Source organism: Hippocampus guttulatus, chromosome 5, assembly GCF_054856545.1.
Source record: "Hippocampus guttulatus isolate MCC_2025c chromosome 5, RoL_Hgut_1.0, whole genome shotgun sequence".
Classification (NCBI taxonomy): domain Eukaryota; kingdom Metazoa; phylum Chordata; class Actinopteri; order Syngnathiformes; family Syngnathidae; genus Hippocampus; species Hippocampus guttulatus.
In genome coordinates this window covers 8,973,470-8,986,416 of record NC_141265.1, presented here as the reverse complement: position 1 = coordinate 8,986,416, position 12,947 = coordinate 8,973,470, and positions in this window count along the sequence as shown.

Sequence of the window (12,947 nt, the reverse complement as noted above, 5' to 3'; positions counted from 1 at the left end):
TCTGCACTAATATATCAATAACAATGCGTTCGGTTCACGTCAGATTTAAGGTGGAACTCTTCCAACATGTTTCGCACTGTATTATGTACCGTATTTTCCGGACTATAAGTTGCAGTTTTTCTCATAGTTTGGCTGGGGGTGCGACTTATACTCTGGAGCGACTTATGTGTGAAATTATTTACACATTATTGTATCATTTCACGTGTTATTTTCACATTAAACCACAAGAGGGCGTTCTCGGTCTGTGTTGATAAAACCACGATGAGTCTGACGTAAGCGACGTAGAAGAGGAAGCGGCGCATCGTCTACCTCCCGAGTTGGGGGAGTTGTTGAAAAGTGACACCGAGGATGAAGATTTCATTGGATTTAGTGATTTGGAGTGAAACTGATAGTTAGCATGTTCTTTATGCTGGAGTTATCTCAATAACCCTTAATATGTTACGTCGTTACTGACTTTACCAGGCATGTCAGTCATGTAATGTTAGTATACCGTACACTTATTCAGCCTGTTGTTCTCTATTTTATTTTTATTTTAAATTGCCTTTCTAGATGACGTGTGTTTTTGGTGTTGGATTTTATCAAATAAATTTCCCCCAAAAATGCGACTTATACTCCAGTGTGACTTATATATGTTTTTCCTTCTTAATTATGCATTTTTTGGCTGGTGCGATTTATAATCCGGAGCGACGTATAATCCGAAAAATACGGTACTTGACTCTTTTCCAGCTTGCACAAACTTCTGCTGGCAGGCACACAATTCAATGTATTTAAATGTATTCAAATGTATTTATGCAACACAAATCAAGTCACTTTTCATTTTCCCAGGTTTGATGGTTGAGAGAAAATGTGAATGTTGACAGCTTGAACATGTCATGATAGGTATACACAATGTTGAATCCGAGTGACCAACGCTGACCCAAAGAGATTCAACGGCAGAGTAAGGCAATGGTCAAAAACCTTGTTTGTGATCTGAAACTGGAACTATGACAAATACTTGTTGTGATTGGGGTTGCGCTGCCAGATATACCCGCCAGATATAGCTTAATCATCACCGCGAGTTTAGTTTGAGTGAATGTCTAGTTGAGTAAATTGACAGCATGCTATTCATTTCAGTGTCTAAAGAACACACCCATGCCATAAATCCAAGTAACAGATTGCTCAAGCGATCACAGCCTTCTTAGTGAGATAACAGGAAAATAGACCATCCATTATACCCTAACAGATAGGAAGTCAAACTGCATCAGTTGCCAAAAGGACCACTAAACAGCAAGGTACTGTATGCTTGTTTTCAAATGATGGTGTCATACTATGCTAGCCTTTTAGGGTGTTGGGGGAGGGAAGCAGTGAAAACATGCAAGGTAGGGGTCCTCGAGGACTGCAGATAGAGAGGCAGCCATGTAACATAAGGCAGTCCAAGTACTATGAATAAGTGCTATGTACTACAGTTTCAAAGTTTGGGGTCACTTTGAAAAATAGTTTCTCTCTCTCTAGAGAGAGAGAGAGAGGGAGAGTTCCAGTTTCAGATCACAAACAAGGTTTTTGACCATCGCCTTACTCTGCCGTTGAATCTCTTTGGGTCAGCGTTGGTCACTCGGATTCAACATTGTGTATACCTATCATGACATGTTCAAGCTGTCAACATTCACATTTTCTCTATAGAGAGAGAGAGAGGATGCAGCAGGCACGGGGAGAGCATGCAAATTATCCATAGGACGGCCTGAGCCAGAATTGAATTCTGCACCTCTGCACTGTGAGGCGTATATGCTAACCCACTCATATATATATGTTTGATGTATTTATTCATTTGCTACTTTCTGCTATTCATTGTTTAATTTAAAAAATATGGCACACCTCTCAAGTGTGGAAGGTTGTATTACACTGGTCACCAGCAAATTTGAGAGTTGGCGTTAAGTGTCAATAAAAGAAATTTTTGATGCTGATTCTAAAAAAAAATGTCATTACTTTTTTCTTCAGGCATGTCGGATTTTTAAGATATTTTCATTTTTTGTTTTTGAGTTTGACCTATAAATAAAAGCTTTCGCAATACAGATTTTGTAATGTGTTGTCATTTATAGTTGTGACGTTTCAGAGAAAAAAACTCCACCTGTTGCTGAACCTACACCTTAATTAATAAATATTAGTATATTAAATATGTTTGCATTATTATTATTATTATTATTATGAGAAAAACAAGTCCCGATTCTGAATCAGTGCAAAAAAAAAATCGCTAAATGTTAACTTACATCGCTGATTAAAAATGTTGTCACTATTTGTTGCCCAGTGTTATCCTTGAGAATGGTGCTTAAATTTTGTTTTGTGATGCAAACTTCTCATTCTCTTAAGAAGTAAAAATTATACAGTGATTTTGCAATTGAAACATTTGTACTCAATGGAAACCATTGAAAACAAAGGAAAAAGGGGTGCCACCTGGTGGGGAAATAAAATGTTGAGGCCTAGAGTAAATTTTCTTTCCGGGTGTCCCAAATCCCTGGCGGTGCCTTTGCTAATCCAGCTCAAAGTGGGCCTAGAGAGACACTTGCAAATACTGAACCACCCCCATATCTCCACCGGGTGATGTGTGGCTTCTTCGCCTGTTATAGTACACATACAATCTGCAGTATGTGCCACTTTTCGACCAGGGAGGAACGAGGGTTGAAGCGGGATACAACAAGATGGGGACTGTCATCTGTTTCCCATCAATGTGGTCTGCCAGTACCCTGATAATCCCTGAAGTAATCCCACCACTATGACAGAGACATCAGATTCAGTGAGGCAGGACAGGGCAGTGCATGACACACGCGAGAGCGTCTTGCTTCTTAACAGGGTGACAGCAGCCACTTCTCATGAAAATTGGTCCTTGCGCTTGACTGGGACTTGAATTGATGTTTACATCTCTTGACAAATAGAGAAAAAAATATGCCTAAATCAACTCACATGGTTTGAATTGAGAAGGGAATTGAGTCACCTAATATGATGTTTGATTTTGTCCTACAGTGTATGCCCGTTAAGATGTTCATATCTGCAGGATAAAGGTAAAAACATAAAACGTTCAACTTTTCAAAGGATTTTTTTTCAATGCCTTTCACCTCTTTTCTCCCTCACAGAAAGGGGACAAAACAGGAAAAGTCTGATGTCACCGCTGCGTGTCTTCTTGGCGCCGTCTTAAAAGACACTCGCAGATTGTTAAAACATTAAAACAGCTTCTCAGCCGACTGTGAAAACATTTTCAAGCCATTGTCTTTTTGGACCTAACGAGGACCATGCATTTGATGTTTCTGTTGGGCAAATAAAGGGTGACTCCAAAATAAAAAGTGACAAAAGCAAGTTATTGAAACCTGTTTTACGCCAAGGGGAGAAAATCATATGTCTCAGCCAATTATTAATTTAAAAAGTACATTGTTTCCCCACAATGGTTATATTTTATTAATTTTCATCTCATTAATTTCCAGTTTAGTTGTCTGGAGGGGAAAAAAATCCATGATGCAGTAGATCTGAATTAAGTAATGCAGCCCTACAGATTATAATTATTACTTCTCCCATTAATCTCAATCATGCATCATTTATTTTAATACTATACAGTAATTTTCCAAAGGAAGATTTCCAATAGGGGGGGTTCCTCAAGGATAATATTCATCCTGTATCTGTTCCCAAGAGGTTGGGCTTGTTTTTTATGGAAGTGCTACAATGATAACGTCATGTGGCAATGGAATATAGAAACAGTCTGGACGCCAGATTGGGGGGACAAAGACAAAGATGACAAGATGACAAAGGCAAGATGAAAGCCAGAGGAATAAATGAAACAAAAATAAGAAACAAAAGGAAACTTCAACACTAGGTAATCAAGTGTTGTCAGTTCACCTTAAGGGAACCAGAAGGAAAAGTAAAGGCCGCCTTCTCTGTGCAGTGAACTATAGGCCAAAGACAACAGGTTATTTAAGTGCAAGGACAGTTAAGATGTGCGGCAAAGATATTAATCCACTGCCAGAGTGGCCTATAAAGGCCACCCAAAAGACCTATGAGGCTGATGAGGTTTATGGAGGGGTCACTGTAAGTGAATTGCAACACCCCCATTGGTGAAACATTAAGGTCATCCTGGAATCAGACTGTCAAGGATGAGAGGTGCTAAGGGCAATGTTCAATAAAACATGCATGTAATCTTCTCACCAGGAGTAAAAGTGCTTTGTGGTTTAACCCCAGAGCAGCACAAACAGATTTCCCTTGTGAGACAAAAGAAAGAAAGAAAAAAAACATGGCTGCTCATTCAGCACGGCTCGCCATCAGATTTACGGCCGATGCCAAAAATAGTACTGGAGATTGGCCAAACTATCACATGGCTGTAACCTCCAAATAAATTATCTTGCGCACAAAAAAATGTTCGAGTCAGAGACGATAGTGTCTGTCTGCCACAGCTTCTCTCTCTGTCTCATTAGCTGCTGATATTGGATGGGTTATCTCACTTTCAAAAACATTTTTAGGTTGGAGGCAGTCAGTTCACCTTCCTCTGAAGAGGTTGCAATCGAAATGGTTACATTTTTGCTGGGGGGACAATTCTGCCTGAATGTCCCTTTGAATAGAATTAGTGAGTATACGCTTTTTTGCTTCACTCTACTGTGCTGTACGTCTGTTGCGTCTAGCAGTGGAGGTGCGTCATTGACAGCTCCATCCCGATTCGCTTCCACGGGGCAAGAAAGGGCGAGACAGCTGATAAGCTTCTCGCTCATGCTCCAGGAAGCACATGAAACCTGGTGGAATGAATCCTGATGGAAAGCCCTCGTACAGATACACAACATGATGATGTGCTGTAATGTAGACAACGCTTGGATATGTACGAAATAATTCTGCTCAGAGTAGATGCACATGCTCACCTTTGAATGTCCACTACTATCTGATTGAAGAAAAAAAAAAAAAACTTTTTCTGAGGTTGCAATCCACCACCAAAGCAGAAACTGCATTACACGCTGTAAATATCTTGGACTGCCCCTGCAGTATTCTGAAAAATAGTCTGCAAGACCAGAGGGGCCTCACATCTTCCACCTAAATTCACTTTTGTTGATAGGGCCAAGTTCTAGGAATTACCTGGCAAACAGCAATCAGGTCCAAAGGATTAACAGGAATATTCTTTTTCCAAAAGCGCAACTTCTTTCATCTCCAGTGGCTGGCTTAGTTGACGACCCCCCAACCAGAATTCTACTTTAATTTATGCATCTTTCTTTCAACCACGCTCACAACAGCATGACAAGCAGACTGAGCAGTTAGTCAGCCATGTTATTAGATTTTTCTTCTTACCACGATGACGGTGAACACATGAGAGTTTTTAGGGCAGGTGAATGGACAGATATGACACGTGTGGAATCACGTTATGTCATACAAATAATCGAGGCAAACGTTGGGGGTGTCTCAAGAGTCAAGCGGGAAGCAGCTATACAGTCAGTGCTGCTATGCTGCCATCTTGTGGTCTAGTAGCTCCTCTTTCAGGTGAGACGCTCTCTTGCTGTCTTTCCAAGTTCATCTTGTGTGTCATGGTGTGTTCACAAATACTAATATTATACATGAACATGTATCCATTTTCGACCACCTATCCTGTTCAGGGTCACGGGTGAGTTGGGGCCTATCCCAGCTGACTGTGTGGCACTACATTGCCAGTCGCCTATCAATTGCAGTACAGTATACATATAGAAAAACAACCCAGTGTATTAAGATTCATTCACTAAACATCCACAGACAAAGGATTGAGTCCAGATTCAAACTCAGAACCTCTCAACTGTGAAATAACAACTACATACACCACCGTGTCGGCCATGTTAACATTGTGTCATGATTCTGTTTGTGACCAACAGGTGGCACTGTCGGGCTCTCCTTGCAGCTGCACACCTGTTGGTCGTTATGCAATTATTGCTTTAAAAGGACTCCCGGCACAACCACTCGGTGTCGGGTCATTGTTGTTTGTTTGTTTCTGTCATGTTTGTTCTCAGTCATGTTTCGGTCATGGTTAGTATTTGCTTCAGTCATGGTTTTGTTTGCTACTTTGGATTCTTTTTGTTTTCAGGACTTTGTTTGTTTAGGATTTCGTTTTCTCTATGTTTTAATACATTTCTTCAAGTTCACCCTGCTCCTCCCTCTTGCCTACTTTTTGGGTTCCTCCACCACCACGCAACGTGACACATTGTAGTGACAAATTAAAATATAATCACATCTTGAGTGTGAATGCTGACGAATACTGATGTCATAGTCTGGATACTCGTGTCGATGATTATCGTCATCTCTTGGACTTCATTGGGTGAATCAGAACACAAAACTCTTGCCTTGTTTGGAGAAACAGGAAAATGGGACACATTGAAAGATGATCTGTGGACTATAATACAGTTTAATAATATGACTGCACATTCAACTTTCATTTAAGGGCCTTTGAGATGAGCAGCCACTGCGTTTTTTTAAGTAGGTCCGCCAAAAACACATCCCACAGACATGCATAGGTGCTGTCAGATACAGTAAATATCTGACCAAAAACCCCAGAAACTGTCCCCCACCATATGTATCGCCGATTCAACATGACACCTGTTGAGACTGCATGTACTGCACAGTATGTACAGTGTATCCGAGCACCCCCCTGACAGCATGCAAATATGGCACTAAGGGGCCAGGAGCTCTCTTGGGATGACATCAAAGCAATCTGATAGATTGTTGAATAAAACTGCATGTCTGTAATGGCTGTTTTTCTGTCAGAGATGACTCAAGGACATTTTTTTAGGCAGTTTGTTTGACAGAAAACAAAAACAAATGCAGATGTTGTCTTCCTGTGCACATTAGCTTCCTCAGCAATACATGCCTTGACTGACATTATAAGTACCCAATTTAGTGTTTCCGCTCTGTTCGCAGGGATAGGACCCGAGTCCTAAAGTTTTTACTTTAAAAAGAAAGTGAGGTTTACAAGTGTCTATAGATGCCACAAGATATCAGCAAAGCATATTTATCAACAAAGCTAATTCACCAGGTTCTGTGATTGGCTGGCAACCAGTTCCGTGTGTACCAGGCATACTGCCCAAAGAGAGCTGGGATAGGCTCCAGCACGCCTGCGTTCCTCCTAAGGATGAATGGATTATAAAATGGATAGATGTCATCCCATCATAGAGTTTATCATCTGATTTATCAGCTCACTTGAGGTGAAAGGCAGACAACACCTCAGATTGGTCAACAGTCAATCCAAGTGCAAGGTTGTGCATAACGATTGACTTTATGACTCTGCATCAGATATTTGGGAGGTGTTGCCACTTGTCACTGTGTCGTGAAAATGAGGAAAAGGAGTGGGATTCAACAGCAATAATAAGATGACAGCAGTAAATCTTTTCAGAGAAAACAATATTGTAACATACCGGCGACTGCTGAAGAACCAGAAAATTAGCAGTGTGCATCACTGAGAATTTAGTAAACATTAGCTTGATGATACACATATGTCTGTCAAGAATAGCGCTAAGGTTGGACACAAATGCAAAACTTGAGGCACAAATCAGTTCTAAAAGACACTCTTTAATAACAGCAAAAAGGTCTCATCACTCATCACGTGATTAGTCAGCATAGCCAGAGGATGCCAAAACATGAGGCAAAAAGCAAGGTCAATCATCAAATCCGGGTCAAAGCATATTCTAAGTCACACGTGTCAAACTCCAGTCCTGGAGGGCTGCTATCCTGCATGTTTGAGCTATTTCCCTCCTTCAACACACCTAATTCAAATGAAGCGAAGTCAGTGTTAGGGAAAATATAAGGAATGCTGGAACATGATGAATGGGTACAGCAAGCATAGTAAATCATACCGGCTCAGGGTAAAATACGCAAGGTAGGCGGATAGCAAAATGCAGACAAGGGGAGACACTCAAGGTGTGCACAAGACAATAGGGAGGAGCAGGGAAAACACACACACACACACACACACACGCACACACACACACACACACACACACGCACACACGCACACGTACACACACACAAAAGGTGAAGGTCATGTTGGACCTTTTGTGGTTTACAAAAATAAGGCAGCTTAGTCTCATAGTTCAGAGGTTTGGTTTCAAATTTGAGTTAGCATGTTCTAGCTATGCGTGTGAGTTTAAATAACGACTCTAAATTGTCCATAAGTCTAAATGGCTGTTTTATCGATGCATGTGCCCTACTATCAGTGTTTGGCGACCATTTGAGACTGTTCCCACCATCCCTCGACTTAAATCGGATGGGATAGGCTCCAACTCATTCGCAATCTTAACCCTCATAGTGGACCTTTTACGTGAGATGCCTTTTAAATGCATGGATGGTTTCCAAATAATCCTTCTTGAAAGAAAGTGTCTCAGTGCTTTTGTCAGAATGTTACAATATTTATATTTTAATCTTGCTACTGCTACGTTTGATCAAGACGACCACCCAACTGTGTGAGACTACAGAGGGAATTAACTCAAGAATGACCAAAATGCTCAGTCAACAGCATATTGAGTTTAATTGGATATGAAGAAATCATAATCAACCCCCAAGTAAAGACAAAACTGCTGTTTTTGTTCAGATTTTTCCCCTTCCCAAACAAGGATATCCTATAAGGTTATTCTTTGATCTGAGTGTATTGTTCTCACTGATATGGTCCAAAACAGGTCGCAGCCGACAATCTTAAATGTTAAATGTGGTCAATATTTACGACAAAAAAATCTTCATGTGTGTGGTGAAAGCCAACATCTCCCTGAGTTAGTGAGTCCGTGAACTGTAACGTGAATGGAATATAGCTAATCAAAGTGGCGGACTGAGGAACAAAGAAGCCCAAGTAAACAAAATAAAATACTGCATGTCCTACCCAAAGTTGGGTTTTTTTTTGGTTTATTTGTTTTGTTTATTAAAGTGGGTTCCACCACACACCAAAAAGTATTTTCCAAAGCCAACGGTTTGTTGCCGACGTCACCTATTCAGAATGCTCGTCATTCCCTCTTTGGAAACAAGTGACAACCACAACTGGTTGCAATAATTAGTTTTTATTAGTTTTTTGAGATTATGTTTGATTCCGCAAGATTTGTGCCTCTGAGGATTTTGTTTTGAAATCTGTAGCAGGAGAGAATATTTTTCTCTGTGTTGAGATTATTGAGGAGACCACAGACACTCAAACCAAAACTGATGAATGCCTAATTTTCTATCTTCATGTGTGGGGTCTGTTAATTATACCTTTCAGATTTCAAAAATCCTTACGCGTTTATTATCATTATTTTTTATTTTTTTTTCAGCATTTTTTGGCCACGACATTCATCAAGGAGGAAACTCTGTGCTTGGTGGTTGCGCCTTCTCGGCAGCATGGGTATACCAGCACTGTCGCCTGGGAGGAATGTCGGCGCCATTTGACTGTCGTTGCTGGACAGTCGCGGGGCGCTTGTGTCTTGCGCCTGTTATGGGCAGCATTTTTCACAGCCCCACTTTGTTCAGCGGAGAGATCGGTGCTGTTGAATGGTCTGCGGCTGGATTGATGTAAGGCTTGAAGAGCCGACGATGAGAAGAAAGGAGCGTTAGCGCGGAGCGCCGATGCGGATGTGGAACTGGGAGTCGCGGCTTGGAATTGAAGTGGATTTACATGGGACAGGAGATGTGAGCCAATCTCTTTTTCGTCAATGGACGCTACAGCTTCGTGTTTGCTTTCAAAACTTTGCTTGTAGCAGACGTGTGCACATTTTCAGCATGACGTCTCTGATCCGTTGGTGAAAGGACACTTTGATCCTCTTTCATCTATAACTGCTTCAGACAACAAAGTGTATGCAGAAAAGTGGTGAAGATTGCACGACTGTCTGTGTCCTATGTGTTGTGTTGTGTTATTTTTGTTATTTTGACTTCAAAATGGCGCCGCGTGAGTGGCTGCCTTTCCAGCAGCTCCTCAATTTTGTTGTTCTACTTCTTCCTTTCATAACTTTGCTGCTGTGAATCGGGGATTTCTCCATTGCGAGACTAATAAAGGTTTTCTAATCTTATCTTATCAGAACTAAACTGGAGCCCAGCCTAATTGACTTTGGTCACGTACCCAGCCTAGCACCCCACAACACATGCAGTCGCTACTATCACTCCCACCACTGTCACGGGTTCATTTTTGAAACGGGAGAAAAATAGTATATCGTTTGGAAACATTTTAGTGCTAAACTTAATCCTAAACACATTGATCAAAACACTTCGAGTAAGATCTTATCCCTCAGAAAGGACACATGGTGTATTCCATGGCAATGTGATCTCTCGGGATTGTAATGTCACCTGTGGAGCCCCATAGGGATCGGTGCTTGCCCAGCTAGTGTTCAGCTTTTACATGCTTTAGCTTGGTGGTATCATAAATATTACATTAGCATTCTTTGTTACGCCAATGTTACCCAACTAGATTTGCTTTCATTTTTGCAGCATTTAATCGTAACTCACTGTTTATGTTATTAGGTAGGAATTACCGGAAAGTTTTTGGACACAGAGCCTACATTCACACGGCCCGATTCACAGTTTCTTTTATGTACCGGTACTTGTTCATATTTCAAAACCAAATTTCACATTAAACCTGTCCAAATTGACCATGGTTCAGGCGGCCCACGGAGGCTGCATGAGGAGGAGCCTTTGAAGGCGCTATTATTTTTATCCTTATTCTCATTCTTATTCTTATTATTGGTGGCACGGCGGTCGACTGGTTCGCATGGCGGCCTCACAGTGCAGAGGTTGCAGGGTTCGATTTTGGCTCCGGCCTTCCTGTGTGGAGTTTGCATGTTTTTTTCCGTGCCTGCGTGGGTTTTCTCCGGGTTCTCTGGTTTCCTCCCACATTCCAAAAACATGAGTGGCAGGTTAATGGAATACTCTAGATTGTCCCAAGGTGTGATTGTGATTGAGCACGAATGGTTGATCGTCTTTTTGTGCCCTTCAATTGGCTGGCAACCAGTACTGGGTGTACCCTGCCTACTGCCCCAAAACAGCTGGGATAGACACCAGCACACCCAGGACCCTCATCACGATAAGCGGATTAGAAAATGTATTATTCTTATTATTCTTCTTCTTATTATTATAAGCCTCCCGGGGCAAAGGAAGCGATTTCATCCTTTTCTTCATGAAGTCTGTGACACAGGGCCATCGGAATAGATTTATTTCCGTGCTGCGACCAAACTATGTATCAGCAGGTTATTCTGGGTTAGGCACCAAGAGGGAGAGCGAGCGCGGCATCCGATTGATAGAGAAGAGTGATCTCCGTTCCTTTCTCTTTTTTCACATTTTTTTCCTCCTCCCCCACGATTTTCTACCGTCACTGCCCATGATACTACAGCTGATTAATCCTCCCAGCGTAAAGGCACTGGCAAAGACTTCATGTTCCATCTCTGACCTGAGAGTGCCAGCACCCATCTGTTTGGCTTTGGCATGCACTCATCTTGTTGGACTAAAGGTTTTTGAATATTACTGGAGGATTAAATCCAACAAAATGATCATGTTGTACCTGCTGAGCATTTCTGTGTCCTCGACCCCGTAGAAAAGAGGATAAAATAAATGCCACCACAAGATGGCAATATCCGATCCTAGATTAGTGTTTTATTTATTTGTCCTCACTCTGTTTCCGGTCAAAGTATTTTTCAGGATTTAAAAAAGAATTCTGATGATGACTTGAGCTGCCACAATTGGTTTGGTTGACTCGAGTTATTCAAGTTATTACAGAAAAGAGATTGTTCCATCCCAAAATCAATTGTAGAGATTATGTTTAAAAACTGGGTGAAAAAAAGAGGAAAATAATCCCATGTGCAATTGCAATGTATCATACAATAACGACATAAAAAAATAACGACATCCAAGATGTTGCCAGCGATGGTCGGCGACTCACCTCGGCCACACGCCCACTCTCGAAATTTATGTGTCATGTCTTTCATGTTCATGTTGCTGTAATTCTACAGTGGCTGAAACTACCAGAGACAAATTCCTTGTGTTATTTTCACGTACCAGTACCTGGTCATTATGGGCAGTAAAACTGGTTTTGATTTTCATTCTGAATCATAAAACAGTCTTAATTTATTACAAATTGAAACTGATGTACGCACAATTGATCATATTTCGACACAGAATTCTGACGTATGACGTCTAAACTTAAAACACTCACTCATAACCATTAACGATTTCCAAACAATCTTAATCGGTCTACTTTCCATTGAATCATTGTTTTTGAGCATTGCGAGGACATTATTGCTGGTACAATATATTTTGACATTCTTCCCGAAGATGCACAATATTTTCTACACTTAACATTATTAATTCGATCAATTCAACTTTTATATAAACCTTTAGAATCAGTGGTTCTAGCAGATGAAATCTGAACTATATCAGCAATGGGACTGTTTCTATAACCAGTCAGATGACAAATTCATCCTTACAGTACCAGCCCAGGCCTGCGAGCTGGCCCTTGATGATGTCAACATTTTTTTTATGTCCTCTGATTGGTTTGTCAGAGCAAAACTTGTTTCAGTCATCTTTGACTCACACATCTGCACATATAAAGACGAACACCCGTTCACACCCACGCTCACACCATCACTGAGAGCGAACCGATCCCATGCTGCCCGCACACAAATAAAGCGAGTGTACCGCTACGCTATCAGTGAGTGACACAATGAGGGGCTCCCGTAGAACTTTTCAATTTTGAGTATTGCGACGTGATGTAGGTAGATTAAGTTGAATATTCCCCCACCAAAAGCCCAGCTACTAAATGCCCGGCTCCCCAGTGGGATAAAATACGATTAGCCATCATAATTGTGTCACTTTTGACTGTGATTGATGGTGACTAGTCTAGAATGTACCCCACTTCTCACTCGATGTCAGCTGGGATAGGCTCTAGCAGATTTGCAACCCTAATGAGCAAAAGTGGTATAGAAAACACCCAACAACGAGATTTCAGAAAATGAACTGCTATTGCTGTCTGGGTTTTTTTTTTTTTTATAACA